The following is an 18157-nucleotide window of genomic DNA, read 5'->3' on the forward strand; positions in this document are numbered from 1 at the left end:
CACAAGCTCACGAAGTTGAGCCTGTCTGGAGCAGGTCCAGGGAGGTATCGGACACAATCCCCCCGCCCCAAGGTTGGGGGACTGGGGGAGGAGCACGCGCTAGGCACTGTGGTGGTCACTGGGGAGAAAGGAGTGCCCTCAGGGAAGGTGTTTTTGTTCTGCAGAAGAAAAGGAAAACTTTACCCTTTGATCAAAGCATGGAGAAGTAAGAGCACCTGCTCTAGAGTACACACTCTCCCTCCCAAACCTAGCAGGGCTGCTTTTACATGCTTCTCATCAGTGGGAGGGCGGCGGAACGCTCTCAGGTAGCCACAGCTGTGCACCTTGCGGGTCCACGTTGCAGTGCGCGCGCAGCTCTGCGCACGGCCCGCTGCCGCCATCTTGAATCGCATTGCTGGGCCCAGCGCTTCCGCCCACGCCAGCGGCTGAGGGCCCTGCGCAGCCTTATCGCACTCGAGCGCTGGTCTAAAGGGCCCGGTGTGAGGCCTCTGCATGTGGAACCCTGTGAGCAAGTGGCACTCCATCTGGCTACACATTCGTTCAGCCGGAAGAAGTGGCCTACAAGCAGCTGCCCCTGTTTTCTCCTTCCGGCTACAAGGTAGGCTGACCTCTGCGCCGCAGGCGGGGCCCAGGGAGCCCGGGGGGGATGGGGCTTTGGGGCCCGCCTGCCCCCGGGAAGGGATGGGAGGTGGAAGGAGTCCCCTGAGAAAAGTGGCATTTATATTGCTACCTGGAGGCTCAGGTGGCCATGTGAAGAGATGGAGGAAGAGCATGTCAGGCAGAGGGAATTGGCTGTGCCAGAGCCAGGGGCTCGAGCCAGCTTGGCATGCTGGCGCTACCCAAAGAACACGTCATTATTCGGAGTGACAGGCACCGAGACATCCCTCGGAGAAGTCTAAACTATCTTTTTGCTGCATCTCAGCCTCTTATTTATTACTGTAACATGAAATACGGTTGCCTGATGACCCACCTGGGACACGCAAGTCTGGTGGGCGGTTTTTAGCGAAAGCGCAAGTAGTGCCGGATTCGCTCCAGTTTCATTTACAGTCTCCCCCCACAAACAAGCTCCGCTGCCAGGGTCAGTCAGGGGCACTGCTGGCTGCCAGAGGCCAGGGTAGAGCCAGGGATCCCACCTCCCTCCCAGCTCTCCACGTCTTTTGGGCAAATTGGCTCTCCCATCCACCACATCTGTAGCCCGTGCCCTGGCAGCTCAAGACCACCAGCACAGCCACATCCTCTCTCAACCAAAGCTTCAGCTTCCCCTCACCAGCCCGCCCACCGAGTTCTAGGCATACAGAAATAAAGCCTCTTTCTGTTTTTGTTTGTTTTTAGGGCTGCACCCTAGGCATATGGAGGTTCCCAGGCTAGGGGTCTAATGGGAGCTGAACTGCCACAGCAACGCCAGATCCTAGCCACATCTGCGACCTACAGGGCAGCTCATGGCAGCACCTGATCCTTAATCCACTGAGTGAAGCCAGGGATCGAACCATTGTCCTCATCTATACTGGTTGGGTTCGTTTTGCTGAGCCACAACGGGACCTCCCTAAAGCTTCTTTCTGGAAGCTCATCTTCAAGGTCCAGAACCCATTCCGATTAGACCAGCTTTGGCCACCTGCTCACCTCTGAGCCAATCGCTGTAGTAGTGGAAGTCAGTATATTAACAGGTCTGGAGCAGGGATGGATTTCATTGCTGTTAATTTCCAGCTATAAGGCTGGTGTAGTAAAAAGAACACCCTTTGGGATGAGACAGACCTGGGTTCTAGTTCTGCCTTCTTTCTTTACTGTCTGTGGGTCTCTGGGCCACCCCTCCTTGAGCCTCAGGCTGTTCTTTCTAAAAATGCAGATGAGACTATAGAGAGAGCTGTAAAGAATAAATACAGGTAAAATGCCTGAAACATGGTAGATTCCCAATAAGTGCCAATTAGCAGCTGTATAATCAATGTTTTGCAGCCACACAAATATATGGCATTTGACAACACTGATTCGTTTTTCTAGAATATCCTTCTTTCTTTTATCAGCCTCTTAAACCCCATTTTCCACATCCCATCCCCACTGGCTGCCTTCCTCCATGGATCATTAAGTAGCAGGGTGGTGAAGAACATGGGCTTGGAGTCGGAAAGGATCAAGTTCAAATCCACTTTACCTCTTGGAGCTTCAGTTTCTTCATGTGTAAAATGGGTCTAACAATACCCAGCTCACAGGAGTTTATGGGAATTAGGTGAGATCATTCAGGCAAAAACCTCAGCACGTAGGTGCTCGATGAAGATTAGTCTTTGTCATTGTGTGCATCCCTCCATTTTGTAATTATCTTTTATATACCAGTCTTTGGCACTGGGATGTTAGCTTCTAGATGGCAAGGGCTCTGTCAAACTCACCTTCATTTTACTTTCTCATAACCTTACCCCGAATACCCAATCAGAGCCTGGTTTCAACTCACTGCCCTAGAAGTATTTATGGGATGCCTGGCTAAAAGCCAGTACTTGCTGCAGGAAAGTATTTTCTCACTTGCCACTGTTTTCTCACTTGCCAGCTGCTCTTACTGCTCTCCTGGGATTGGACAGGCATGTCAGAGAGAACAGAGAGTAAGAGGGAGTAGGAAAGATCTCACTTGGTGGGCGCTGCCCTAATCTACCCTCTACTCACATATCTAAAGTGAGGTGACACTTATAAGGTACTTTTGCGAGTTCTTCAGAGACTCCCCATTGCCAGTCCCTATATGTGAGTGACATACTCTCTTGAGGCTTATGGCTTCCTCCACCCACAGCCTTTTTAAATCAGCTTCCCCTCCAGCTGCCAGCTTTTGAGGACCCATCACCTTTCAGGTGGTCCTTTTTGAAAGACATAGAATGGACTCATTCTAGCTCTCATTCAAGTAGCCCCATCTAGTAGATGGGAAATATATATGCCTTCTCCAATATACTCTGGGAGTTGATCAGTCCTAATGCAGCATCCACCCATTTTCCATGTCTGCTATTGGAGCAATTGGCAAGATATTCTTCCTTGTAGATTTTCCAGGTACTGCCTCTATCTCTTAACTGCAAAGGACAGAGATCAAGTCCTCTGTGTGGTCTATCGAAGTTCTTCTCTCTTGACTTGAAGTAGGGAGAAACTCCCAGCACCAACTCCTTTCCAAGACTTCATTCCCTACCCTTTTTTTTTTTTTTTTGCATCCTCAATGACAGTCAAGGGCTTAAGAGTCAGGTAGCCAGAAGCTGAGTGAATCATTTTACAAGTGCTCAGAGTGATCCATCTCAACTTAAAGTTCGAATTATGAAATTTATTGTGTCATGGAGCATTGTCTGAAATTTCTGGTTTAATTTCCTATGACCTGAATTAATAAATGGCAAACCTCACAATAGCTAGATGAAATAGCTATTGTAAGTAGCACCATTTTGCAGACAGAAAATGGAGGTAAAGCATGGTTAAGTAATCTGATCATACAGCTAGGAACTGGAAAGACCAAAGTTTGAACTGAGGTCATCCAGTGATTTCTCACTTTTAACTGAAACACTCTACTGCCTGGTAACACATGAAATGTACACTTCAATTGCAAGATGAATCCTGATTTCAGAAACATAAAACCCCACACCATTCTAATATTCAGTATGTACATGCTAAAGCCTTTCCTCCTGGAATTAGCTAATGAGGCACCTCTGGCAATAAAGGCTTTTCTCTTCCTCCTTCTGCCTCCTGACTAACCCTGGTGCTTCCCCATGTAGCCCTACATGGCATGCAGTGCCTCCTGTTCGTAGGGATCTGTGAGTATACAATCTTACTTGGTGACAGTCATTTCTGTGTCAGAGTGCCTCGCCATACTTGATTTAGAAGATCATTTTTTAACAGAAAGCCTAGGTTTAAATTCCAGCCTTACCACTTAACCTGCGGTGGAACCTAAGTCAATCATTTTCTCTTTCTGAGCCTCTGTTGCTGCATTGAGAAAAATAGGGATTAAAATAATAATAATTGCTTCATGGGGTTGTTGGAAGGAGTAATATAAACCCCAAACAAAAGAAAGCCACATACTCGGAACTCGAAATCACTTGGTCTATGTGACTTATTATCATACTAGTCCTCACTGGGAATAGAGACTGGCCCCAGTTAGAGCTTAAAGAGCAGATAGCTTCAAGTCAAGTCCATGGAGACTTCCCTAATAGAAACACACTCCTGAGTCCTTAAAATTCAGGCAGCAGAGTGGCCATAGAGAAATGGAGGAACACACGAGCGTTCCTAGCCAAACAGAGAAAAGGGGAGGGGAGCACCAACCCCAGATGGAAAGCCACAGTCTTCATCAAGTTTCCCTCACCCACCCTGGCCGGGCTGAGGATTCCACATGGAGAGGGAGGACCTGGGAGAGGAGACAGAAAGTCAGGATCCAGAAGGGTTACATCAAATCCCAGGATTCTGCTGCCAAGAAGAAACTGACACATGCTTAGCTTTGAGCATTTCTGGGTATTCTCTGCTAATGCTTTAAACATCCTTTTTACAGATTAAACAATTGATAATATCCAGTGTGGGCAAAGGGGGCAGAGAGATTGGCACCCCTGTGCCCTGTTTGGAGACTGTGTAAGTTAATGTGCCTTTTCAAGCTCAGTTCATCCCTGAGTATCAAAAGTCCTAGAAGGGCATGTTTTACTTTGGCCAGCAATTCTACTCCTAGAATTTATCTTAAGGATTTACTCAGACAAGCACACTAAAATGTATATACAATGATATTCATCACAGTAGTGTTTATAACTGCAAAATACTGGAAATGATCTAAATATCCATCAATAAGGGATTGTCTAAATAAAGTCTTACATCCCTACTATGGAATGCCATGCAGACTTCTAAAAAGGATGTTGCAAATCTCCATATGTTGACAGTGGAAAGATGCCCGTGGTATATTGCTGAGTGAAAAAAAATTGGGTTGCAGAACAGCACGTATAGCATGAACATATATTTGTCAAATTGTACACATCTATAAATCTACATGTGCATCTGCAGAGAAAAACTTGGAGGCAAGATCACCAAAATGTAGAAAGTGGTCATTTCTGGGGAGGGAGATTTGGGGGGATTTTTGCTTTCTTGTTTATGCTTTTGTGTTATAGCGAGATATAAAGCTTTTAATTCAGCAGAATTCCTAGAGCAGGATTTCTCAACCTCATCACTGGAAAATTTTTTATTAGGCTGGAAAGTTCTTTGTTGTCCAGGAGTGTCTTGTGTATTGGAGGGAGTTTTCAGCATCCCTAATTTCTACCCGCTAGATGCCAATAGCACTCCTCCGTTCCCCCAAGTTGTGACAACCCAAAATGTGTCCAGACATGGCTAAGTATCCCCTGGATGAGAACCACTGTCCTAGGAGGTAGGGCTGCTCCCTAGAGAAGAGTTGGAATGGGAGATCTGGAGACACTGGCCAGACTCAAACCTCTTCTCCCTCGAGTCTTCTGTGGAGTTCAAAATCCTGAATGAGACTGGCTGGGCTATGGGAACTTGTGATGAGGCCAAGCCAAGATGGCAGGCTCGGTGCGGAAATGGGGACTCCGGGATCAGCAGGAACTCTGCCGGGAGCTGACCACATCGAGAGGGTTCTCAGCTCACACACACTGTGAATGTGAGGTTCTGAGCCTGTGACATTGGGGGCTGAAGAGCTGTCTCCCTCGGGCCTTTACCAGCTCTGTGCTGCACAGTTCCTTAGATGTTATGTGCAAATGGAATCTCCCTCTGAAACAGGGCAGTCTGGAGTTTGTCTGAGCTTTGCACCCAGGATGGGCTCTGACTAATTAAAAATTGCCAACACTTATTGAGCTCATAACTATGTGCCAGGCACTGCTCAGAGACCTTCAGGTGTGAATCACACTTAACCCTCACAGCATCCCTGTGAGATGAATGATGCCCATCCCCAAGATACAGATGGGAAAACTGAGGCACAGAGCCGTAAAGTCAGTCGCCTAAGATCCCCTAACTAGTACATGTCAGAAGGGGGTTTTAGGCTCAGTCAGCCTGGCTCCAGAGCCTGTGGCCTTCCCCATCCCTACTGTTCTACTTCTGGAAATGTGTGGGTGGGGCTACTGGAACCCCCAAGATAAGAGTGACTACACTCCTGGCCACTCTGCTGAACAGCCTCTTTAATGAAAACCCCTGCCATTGTCCAAGACCCCACATATGCCCTTCTCCCCACATAGTAGAAGGTCCTTCACATATGCTGTTTTTATTTTCAAACAGCCATATGACACAAGCACTATCATTACTACTCTTGTTTTACAGATGGGGAAACCGAGGCTGGATTTATTGTCCTGTCTTGGTGCTAACACTGCAGCCCTTTGATCCCTGTGTTGCAGTTGTTCATGCGAATGTGTCACATCCAGTGTCCAGCCCTGGAGGCCACAGTCATTATTGCTTATCACTTTTTGGGTGGTCCATTGTCTGATCCCCCTTCCTGGGTTTGAAGAAATGGCCACTGTGTGTTCTGATGAGCCCCACCTACAGAGGTTAAAGGCCCAGACATGTGTTCTCCCAGCCCCTGCAGTTCTGCCAGTCTGTCAGATGACCCCACCTAGGACACAAATCTGGATGAGGGACAGAAAGAAGCAGGAGTCCTTCTGATTCTCTTTCATTACCAGAGTAGGGGCATCTGGGTGGCCATGGATGGAGTTGAGAGTCCAGGGGTCCAGTGGCCAGTGGCGGCCAGGGCAGCAGTTGCATTCTAATCAGACCATACCCTTGGCATGACCTCTTGGCCCATTAGCATCCCCTTCAGTCCATTCTGCAAGCTTCCTACCCAGGATCCTTGCAATAAACCCCTTTTCAGTAAGTAGGCCAAGCTTTCTGTTGTTTGTGACTAAGGATTGTAGTGTGGACCAAGAATAGACAAAGAGGAGAGGGAAGGAAGGAAGCCATGCATCACCTCACCCTGCAAGAATCAAGTTAAACATCCCTAGCCAGTTTTCATTCTTGCTGCTTTAAGTATCAGGGAGTGGCCTGCAGACAGTCTGAGTGGAAGCACTCACCCGTACAAATTCCCTTAGCCAGCGGCAGATGTGGCCAAACCAGATATAGACAAGGGGATATAGTCTCTGGAGAACCAAGCTGAAGCCACTGATGGAAGGTGCAGTTTCTACCAAAACCCCACTCCATGCTGACTTCATTATAGGAATAGCCTGAGATCATTTCATCTTAACTGCTCCTGTGGTTCAGGTGTTAATGGGAGCCCTTTGTTCCATGCACGTGAGGGGAAACTGTACCTTCAATTCCATGGCCTGTGGATTCCAGGGCCTCAGGCTTGCAGTGGATCGGCCAGCTGGGAGGGAGGGTCATGTGATACTGAATATGGCCACCCCAGCCCAAAGGACAGCCCAGGAACATCCCCAGCACTAGCACACTGGGGCCAGACAGGACAGGACAGGTAGGTGAAGAGGGACCTGCTCTCTCCTCCTCTGCTCTGCCCTCATCACCCTGTCTCTCGGGACCCTGCCTGCACTTGGTAAGGAGTGGTCAAGAAAGCCTCAAATTGTGGGTGGTTGCACAGGCTCGCGCTGACCTCGGAAGTTCCCCTCCTTGCCCTGGCCCCTCATTACCATGGGCAGAGCCTTGACCCTTCCAGATATAGAACCTGCCAAAGATGTCCTTGTGTGTCTGGGGGAAGATCCCTCTCAACGTAGACAGACTGAATGGGGAAAGGATAGTCACTTTCTTGGGTTTTTTTCATAGCGTAGATACCTAGGTACCTCCCTAAATAAAATTGTTTAGTTTTGCCTGTTTTTGAATCATACTGCATGAATTTGTTTGCGTCTTGCTGCCTTTGCTCAACATTATATTTTAAGAGCCATCCAAGTATTGTGGGTATTTATAGCTTATTCCTCTGTATGCACGAATATACCACAATTTATCCATTCTGCTCTCCATGGATATTTGGGTTGTTTCAGTATATGAGGTTACAAATGTTGCTGTGAAGACTTGTGTATCCTAAAAGTCTATTTCATAGCTACATCAGTTTTCACTTGGTCAATAATAATATAGTATTTCTTTTCCCATGTTTTTATTTTCTACCATTCTGTATTCTTAAATTTTAAATGTGACCCTTATACATAGCCTATAGTTAAATTCTGTATTGTGCCCTCCGTCTGACAGTTTTAATCTTTTAAGAGAAATATTTAGCTCATTTTCATTTAATGTAATTACTTAGAATTACATATTTGCTTATGCTTTTTTTTCTCTTTGTATTAACTTCTTTTGCATCATTTTTTTCCCTCTTATCTGGAAGTCATATACCTTTCTAGTGTTTAACATGCATGCTTGACTTCTCGAAGTGTAATCTTCCTCACAAAGAGAAAAGGCTTTAGAGCACTTTAACCCCATTTATCCCCCTCCCGACTTTAACATCATAGTTTCCATGCATTCTAATTCTACATATGTTTTTAGGATCCATGATACATTTTTAGTATTGTTTTATTTAGATTGACACTCATTTACCATTTTTTTTTTTTTTGTCTTTTTGCCATTTCTTGGACCGCTCCCACAGCATATGGAGGTTCCCAGGCTAGGGGTCTAATCGGAGCTGTAGCCACCAGCCAACGGCCTAGGCCAGAGCCACAGCAACACGGGATCCGAGCCGCGTCTGCAACCTACACCACAGCTCACGGCAACGCCGGATCGTTAACCCACTGAGCAAGGGCAGGGACTGAACCCGCAACCTCATGGTTCCTAGTCGGATTCGTTAACCACTGCGCCAGGATGGGAACTCCTCATTTACCATTTTCTTTGCTGTTCTATTCTTCTTTCATTTTTATTTTGTCATTGCTGAGGTTATGGGTTTTTTTTAACACAGCCTAATTGAGTCATAATTTACATACCATACAATTCACCCATTTAAAATGTATGATTCTATGGATTTCAGAGTGCAGCCATGACCACAGTTAATTTTAGAACACTTTTATCACCTCAGAAGGAAATCCCAAACACTTTAGCTATTACCCTTTGTCTCCTCATTACTAATCCCTCCTTGGCCCTAAGCAACCACTAATCTACTTCCTGTCTCTATAGATTTCTCTACTCTGGACTATAGTATTAATAGAATTGTATAATATGTGGACTTTTGTGACTGGCTTCTTTGATGTAGCATATTTCAAGGTCCATGTCCTGAAGTATTAGCACTTCATTCTTTTTTTAACTAATAAACTTTATTTTTTTAAAGCAGTTTTAAATTTGCAGCAAAATGGAGCAGAAAGTACAAACAATTCCCATATGCATTCTGTGCCCACACATACACAGCCTCTTCTGTGATCAACACTTTATATCAGAGTGGGTACGTTTGTTACTATCAGTGAGCCTCCACTGACACATCATTATCACCCAAAGTCCATAGTCTACGTTAGGGCTCACTCTTGGTGTTGTACATTCTAAGGGTTTGGACAAATATATAATGATACCGTAGTATCAAACAGAGTAGTTTCACTGCCCTTAAAAATCCTCTGTGTTCTGCATATTGGTCCCTCTGTCTCCACTAACCCCCAGCAACCACTCATCTTTTTACAAGTCTCTGTGGTTTTGCCTTTTCCAGAATGTCATATAGCTGGAATCTTTTTCCAATTGAATTCTTTCACATAGCAGTATGCATTTATGTTTATTTACTTCATGTCCTTTCATAGCTTGGTGGTTCATTTCTTTTTAGTTCTAAGTAATACTCCATTGTCTGAATGGCCCACAGTTTATCCATTCACCTACTGAAGGACATCTTGGTTGCTTCCAAGTTTTGGCCATTATGAATAAAGGTGGCATCTGTGCGCAGGTCTCTTTGTGAGCCTAAGTTTTCAATTCACCTGAGTAACTGCTAAGGATCATTGCTGGATAGTATGGTTTAGTAAGAACCTGCTAAACTGTCTTCCAAACTGGCTGTACCATTTTGCCTTCCCACCAGCAATGAGAGAGAGTTGCTGTTGCTCCGCATCCTTGATATTTGGTGTTGTCAGTGCTTTAGATTTTGGCCATTCTAATAGATGTGTAGTGGCATCTCATTATTTTAATTTTCAATTCCCTAATGACACGTGATGTTGAACATCTTTTCATATGCTTACTTGCCACCTGTTGTATCTTCTTTGGTGAGGTCTCTGTTAAGTCTTCGGCCCATTTTTTTCAATCAGGTTATTTGTTTCCTTATTGTTGAGTTTTAAGTATATTTTGGATAACAGTGCTTTATCAGATGTCTTTAGCAGATATTTTCTCCAAGTATGTGTCATCTCCTCCTTCTCTTGACATTGTCTTTCACAGAGCAGAAGTTTTCCATTTTAATGAAGTTCAATTATCAATTATTTCTTTCATAGATGGTGCTGTTGGTATTGTATCTAATATCTTTTCTTTTTTTTCACGATTTCATTTTTTCATTATCATTATTTTTCATAGATGGTGCTGTTGGTATTGTATCTAAAAAGTCATCACCATATCCAAGGCCATCTAGATTTTATATGTTATCTTCCAGGAGTTTTATAGTCTCATGTTTTACACGAAGGTCTATGATCTTTTTTTTTTTTTTTTTTTTTTTTTGACTTTTTGCCATTTCTTGGGCTGCTCCCATGGCATATGGAGTTTCCCAGGCTAGGGGTCTAATCGGAGCTGTAGCCACCAGCCAATGCCAGAGCCACAACAACGTGGGATCTGAGCCGCGTCTGCAACCTACACCACAGCTCACGGCAACGCTGGATCCTTAACCCACTGAGCAATGCCAGGGACCGAACCCACAACCTCGTGGTTCCTAGTTGGATTCGTTAGCCACTGCTCCATGACAGGAACTCCTCCTATAAATTGAGTTAATTTTTATGAAGGGAATAAGGTCTGTGTCTAGACTGATTTTTTTGCATGTGGATGTCCAGTTATTTCAGCACTACTTGTTGGGAAGACTATCTGTTCCTTTGCCAAAGATTGGTTGACTTTATTTTGTGGGGTCTGTTTCTGGGCTGTCTCTTCTATTCCATTGGTCTATGTGTTTATTCTCTTGTCAGTACCATGCTGTCTGGGTTATTGCAGCTTTATAGTAAGTTTTGAAATCAGGTAATGTCAGGCATCCACCTTTGTTCTTCTTCAATATTGAGTAGGCTATTCTGGATCTTTTGCCTCTTCATTAAAATTTGAGAATGAGTTTGTCAATATCCACCAAATAACTTAATGAGATTTCGATTGGGATTGTACTGAGTCTATAGATCAAATTGGGAAGAAGTTACATCCTGACAGTATTGGGTCCACTTAGCCATTAGGCATGGACAATTTCTTCATTTATTTAGTTCTTTGATATCTTTCATCTGAGTTTTGTACATTTCATCATATAGCTCTTAGACATATTTTATAAGATTTATACCTAAGTGGTTCTCTTTTTTGAGTGCTAATGTAAATGATATGGTATTTTTAATATCAAATTCTCCTTGTTCATTACTGACATATAGGAAAGCCATTACCTTTTATTATTATTTTGAAAGCCATTACCTTTTACATTAATCTTGTATCCTGCAATCTTGCCATAATTGCTTATTAGTTCCAGTATTTTGTCAATTATTACATGTTTTCTACATGGACAGTCGTCATCTGTGAACAAAAACAGATTTATTGTTCTTTCTCAATGTTTTATTTCCTTTTCTTTTTGTACTAGCTCAGACTTCCAGTATGGTGTTGAAAAGGAATGGTGAGGAGTTGTCTAGGGGCCCAGTGGGTTAAGGATCCAGCATTTTCACTGTTGTGGCTTAGGTTGCTGCTATGACACCAGTTTGATCACTGGCCCGGGGAACTTCTGCATGCCATGGGCATGGCTGCAAAGCAAAGGAAAGGAGTGATGAGAGGGACACCCTTGCCTTGTTCTTGATGTCCTAGAGGGAAAGCTGCTAGTTTCTCACATTAAGTATGATCTTAGCTACAAGGTTTTTGTAGATGTTCTGTATCAAGTTGAAGAAGTTCCCTTCTATTTTCGTGTACTGAGAGTTTTTATCATGAATAGGGTGTTGGATTTTGTGAAATACTTTCTATTGGTATGATTGTGTGAATTTTCTTCTTTAGCTTGCTGAGTTGATGGACTACATTAATTGATTTCTTTTTTTCTTGCTTTTTAGGGCCACACCTGCAGCATAAGGAAGTTCCCAGGCTAGGGGTTGAATCAGAGCCGAAGCTGCTGGACTACACCGCAGTTCATGGCTCCACTGGATCCTTGCCCCACAAGGCCAGGCATTGAACCTACATCTTCATGGATACTAGTCAGGTTCGTTACCACTGAGCCACAGGGGGAACTCCTATATAAATTGATTTTTTTTTTTTTTTGTCTTTTTGCTATTTCTTGGGCCGCTCCTGCGGCATATGGAGGTTCCCAGGCTAGGGGTCTAATCGGAGCTGTGGCCGCCAGCCTATGCCAGAGCCACAGCAACGCAGGATCCGAGCCGCGTCTGTAACCTACACCACAGCTCACAGCAACGCCGGATCGTTAACCCACTGAGCAAGGGCAGGGACCGAACCCGCAACCTCATGGTTCCTAGTCGGATTCGTTAACCACTGTGCCACGACGGGAACTCCTAAATTGATTTTTGAATGTTGAGCCAGCTTTGCATTGATCTCATTTGGTTATAGTATATAATTCTTCCTATTTATTGTTGGATTCAATTTGCTAATATTTTGTTGAAGATTTTTACAACTATGTTCATGAGAGATACTTGTCTATAGTTTTCTTATATGTGTGTCTGTTTGGGGTATTAGGGTAAAACCAGTGACATAAAATAAGTTAGGAAGTATTTGCTCTAATTCTATATTCTGGAAAAAGATTGTAGAGAATTATACAATCTTTCCTTTAAATGTTCAATAGAATTCACCTGTGCACTCATCTGAGCATGGTGCTTTATGATTTACAAGTCGAATAATTATTTATTCAATTACTTTAATAAATATATGTCTATTCACATTGTTTCCTCTTGTGTGAGTTTCAGAAGATTGTGTCTTTCAAAGAAATGATCCATCTAATCTAGGATATCACATCTGTGGGCACAGAGTTCATAATATTCCTTTATTGTCTTTATAATGTCTAGAGTATCTGTAGTGGTGTTCTTTTTTAATTTCTAATGTTAGTAATTTGTGTCTTCTTTCCTTTTTTCTTAGTTAGCCTAGCTTAGTCTTACCAATTTTATTGATCTCTATTAATTTCCTATTTTAAATTTTATTGACTTCTGTGCTACTTTTATTTCTTTTCTTCTACTTACTTTGGGTTTAATTTGCTCTTCCTTTTTAGTTTCCTAATGTGGAAGCTTGAATTAGTGATTTAAAATTTTTCTTCTTTTCTAACATATGCATTCAATGCTTAATTTTCCCGCTAAGCTTTGCTTTCACTGTATCCCACAAATTTTGTTAAGTTGTATTTTAATTTTCATTTAGCTCAAATACTTTTAAATTGTTTGGATTTCTTCTTTGATGCGTGTGTTATTTATAAATATATTGTTTGATCTCCAAGTATTGGGGGATTTTTCAGCTATATTTCTGTTACTGATTTCTGGCTTAATTCCATTGTGGTCTGAGAGCAGACATTGTATGAATTATAGTCTTTTAAATCTGTTAAGGCATGTTTTACAGTCTAGAATATGATCTATTTGGAGAATGTTCCATGTGAGCTTTAGAAGATTGTATAATCTGCTATTGTTAGGTGAAGTAGTCTATAGATGTCATTTATATTCAGTTGATTGACAGTGCTATTCATTCAAATATGTCCTTACTGATCTTCTGCCTTTTGAATATAGTTATCTGATATAAGTATGTTAAAGTATCCAGTTATAATAATGGGTTTATCTATTTCTCCTTTAAATTCTATCAGCTTTTGCCTTAGGTTCTTGGTGGCATACGCATCAAGTGTTCTTAGAGCACTGCGTCTTCTTAGGTGAGACAGGATGGCTACAGGGGGTTGGAGTTGGATATTTTTCTTCCCCAATGTGGAGGTATAGAGCTGGCTGGAGTTGGATATTATAGAGGTTTCTGTAATTCTCTGTGTTTGCCTGTCTCTCCCATTTAGAGGGCAGCGGTTTGCCCTGTGATATCACTTCTGCAATAGATCTGAAAGAGTTGATTTTTTTTAAAGTTCAAGTTCAGCTTTTAACTTGTTGTTAAACTGGAGTGTCGATTTCTAAGCTCTTTACATAATGGACCAGAAAACTGAAGTCCCCTTTATTCCTTTTTGTGGCCAAATAATGTTCCATTTCATAGACATACCATATTTTGTTTATCCATTCATCAGTTGCTAGATATTTGGCTTGCTTCCGTCTCTTTGCTATTATGAATAATGCTACTATAAACATTCACATACATTGTGTATGCGGACATATGCTTTCATTTTTGGATATATATCTAGAAGTGGAACTTGGGGTCATATGTTTAATTATTTGAGGAACTGCCAAAGTTTTTTCCAAAGCTGCTTCACCATTTTACATTCCCACCAGGAGTGTATAAGGGTTCCAATTTTCCATATCCTTGCCAACACTTGTTATTATATAACCTTATTCTAGCCGTTCTAGTGGGTGTGAAATTGTATCTAAGTGGTTTTGATTTGTATATCCCTGATAGCTAATGATGTTGAGCATCTTTTTATGTGTTTATCTTTTTATTTTTAAAAGTTTTTAAAAATATATTCTGTATACAAATTTCTTAAAAGATAAGTGATTTGAAAATATTTTCTCCCATTCTATGGGTTGTTTTTTCACTTTCTTGATGATGTTCTTTGAAGCAAAAAGGCATTTAATTTTTATAAATCCTTTCATCTTTTTTGTTGTTGTTGCTTGTCTTCTTTCATTTCTAACCTATGTTTCAGATAATTATCTTCTGAAGAATGGCCTTAGTGAATGTCTACTGGTGACATTTTGTTTGTCAACAATTGTATTTATTTCACATTCATTCTTAAAGGATATGTCTCTGGGTATAGAATACTATGTTAGGGTATGCTGTGGGTGCAGCCAAAAAGAGAAAAAAAATAATACTATGTTAGGATTATTTTTTTCAGTACATTGAAGATATCATTTCACTGTCCTCTGATTTCCGTTGTTGCTATTGAAAATTAGCTGTCCTTCTGTCACTCCTTTGAGGATACTATCCCTTTTCTCTCATTTCTTTTAATTTATTTCTTTATTGTGGTTTTTCTCAGAATCGCTATGATGTATCTACATGTTGGGTTTTTACTTGGGCTTCTTAAATTCCCAATAGAAATTGGTCTCTTTCAACAGAACTATAAAGTTTTCAACCATTGTCTCCATATCTTTCTTACCTTCTAAAATTCCACCCCAATTACATATATGTTAGATATTCTTACTCTATTCTTTTATCCTTTCTGTAATATGTTTAGTCTTTTTGCCTCTGGTGCTGCATTCTGGACATTTCTTCTAATTCGTCTTCCAGTTCATTAACTTTCTGTTCTGCTGCATCTAATCTGCCATTAAAGTGACTTTTTTTTTTTTTTTTTTTTTGGTCTTTTGTCTTTTTAGGGCTGTACCCACGGCATATGGAGGTTCCAAGGCTAGGGGTCTAATCAGAGCTGTTGCTGCTGGCCTACATCAGAGCCACAGCAGTACCAGATCCGAGCTGTGTCTATGACCTATACCACAGCTCACAGCAATGCCAGATCCTCAACCCACTGAGCGAGGCCAGGGATCGAACCCACAACCTCATGGTTCTTAGTCGGATTCGTTTCCGCTGCACCACGATGGGAATGCCCCGACTTTGAGTTTTTAACTTTTTAATTTTTCAATTCTTAAAGTTTATCTTGTCCTTTTTCAAATCTGCAATGTTACTTTTTGTAGTTTGTGTTCCTTTGTATTTCTCTAAATGCAATAACATTGTTATCTTATAGTCTGTGTCTGATAATTCTAAGTGAAGTTTTTGTGTATATTTCTATTGACTGTGGTTTCTGTTCTCACTCAGATTTATTATTTCCTTGAGCCCCTGGGGTCTTTTTTTTCCCCACTGTGTGCTGTAAATTTGATTTGAAAAGTTATTTGTGGAGTTCCCGTCGTGGTGCAGTGGTTAACGAATCCGACTAGGAACCATGAGGTTGCGGGTTTGGTCCCTGCCCTTGCTCAGTGGGTTAACGATCCGGCGTTGCTGTGAGCTGTGGTGTAGGTCACAGATGCGGCTCGGATCCCATGTTGCTGTGGCTCTGGCGTAGGCCGGCAGCTACAGCTCCAATTGGACCTCTAGCTTGGGAACCTCCATATGCTGCGAGAGCGGCCTAAGAAATGGCAAAAAGACCAAAAAAAAGACAAAAAAAAAAAAAAAAACAAAAAAAAAGAAAAAAAATAAAAGTTACTTGTAAGGATAATTTGTCACCTAAGATAGTGGTATTTTCTCCAGAGAGGACTTTTTCTTTGCTTTTGCCAGGAGTCTGGGTACTCTACCAGTCTGGAACCACCTTAATCCAAGTTCAAGGCTTGAGATTCTCTGGATTACCCAGGTGACTAGAACTGGAAGGTCAGTGAGAGAGTTGATGCATTCAGGATCCCAGCTTAAAACTAGGAAGGAGGGAAAGTTCCTTCATTGCCTAGCAGTTAAGGATTCGGCATTGTCACTGCTGTGGCTCAGGTTCATTCCCTGGCCCAAAAACGCCTTCATTTTTTGGCATAGCCAAAAAATAGAAGTGTTTTTTGATTTTTTTTTTAATTTCAAAAATAAAATGAGGAAGGAGGAACATTTAAAAGTCCCCACTTTTGGTTGACTCTGGCACTTAAATTTGTGCTGAGGCCACCAAAACCACAATGGTTTCTTCTGGATTAGTAAATGCCCTTAGGGAAAATGCAGCTTTGGGTCATGGTCTTATTTCTCTGGGTTCTCATATTTTAGTATATTGTGGTCAGAAAATTCTTCATTCTCTTATTGGCTCTTTAATGCCTTCCAGATATTTTTGTATTCTATATGTCTTTTTCAGTTGTCCTCTGTGGAAGATTTGGTCCTATTTGGTCCTAACTCTTTCCGAGTACAGTGCCTCATGCAAGCTTCATATCAGTTGAAAACATAGGATTATTTACAGTTTTGTAGTAACGGAAATATTTACATATTTAACGTAGAAAGTGAAAGTCAGAGCAGATTCAAAAGTGACTTGCCCCACATCACACAGAGGATGTGGCAGAGCATGGATTGGACATCAAGAAGCTAAAGCTTCTTTGTGCCATATCCTTCACAAAGCAAGTGCCAGCTGTATCTATAAAGTAGGTGCCATGAACTTCTGCACCCCTCATCTGGGCGGACCAACAGAGATAACATGAAAGGGTTTTCTAATGTGGAAAATTCTTTTCCTACTGCAGAAATGCTTACAATAGGAGTTCCCGTCGTGGCGCAGTGGTTAACGAATCCGACTAGGAACCATGAGGTTGCGGGTTCGGTCCCTGCCCTTGCTCAGTGGGTTGACGATCCGGCGTTGCCATGAGCTGTGGTGTAGGTTGCAGAGGAGGCTCGGATCCCGAGTTGCTGTGGCTCTGGTGTAGGCCGGTGGCCACAGCTCCAATTGGACCCCTAGCCTGGGAACTTCCATATGCCGCAGGAGCGGCCCAAGAAATAGCAAAAAGACAAAAAAAAAAAAAAGAAATGCTTACAATAAAATGTTACTCACTAGTGACAATGGCCTTTCATAGAAGTGCCTTTGAGATTCCCTGGGAGCCACAACTGTTGGTTCTAGGAGCTGAAATCTCATTTAGAGTCATTTCCTCATTCACTATATTCATTCCTTTAGCATTTAATTAGCACCTACTCTAGGCAGACATGTGCTCAGAGCTCTCCTGTCCAAGGGAGAAGAATTGGACAAGGGCCGTATGATAGGGTAAGTCAGTGCCTTGGAAGTGCTGGGAGCAGAGAGGAGATGGCAGTGACAATACGTAAAAGAGCTCCCATTTATTGGGCAGTTCCCATGTGTCGGGCACTGACTGCTCTGAAACACACATGCATGTATATACATGTCCCTATCTATATAAACATACATACATACATATATATCACATCATTATACATATAACACACTTGATACTTGATAATGTATGTTATCTCATATTTTGATATCTAACATATAACACACATAATACGACATATAACATACACATATACATATATATAATTTGACCCTCAGAAAGAGGTCCAGAGAGACACAGTGAACTGGCCTCTTACTGACTGTGAGAACTTGAACACATTATTTTACATCTTG

General features: G+C 42.3%; 1 long non-coding RNA gene across 4 annotated transcripts in view; it reads left to right on the plus strand.

The window, feature by feature from the left end:
• LOC110257280 overlaps positions 397-18157 on the plus strand; it is a 48371-nt gene continuing 30610 nt past the window's right edge. For all 4 annotated transcript variants that reach the window (XR_002339688.1, XR_002339687.1, XR_002339690.1 and 1 more), the window contains exon 1: positions 397-598. This is a non-coding gene — a long non-coding RNA (uncharacterized LOC110257280). The remainder of the gene's footprint in view (positions 599-18157) is intronic.

The sequence above is a fragment of the Sus scrofa genome, chromosome 16 (genome assembly GCF_000003025.6).
Source record: "Sus scrofa isolate TJ Tabasco breed Duroc chromosome 16, Sscrofa11.1, whole genome shotgun sequence".
NCBI lineage: Eukaryota > Metazoa > Chordata > Mammalia > Artiodactyla > Suidae > Sus > Sus scrofa.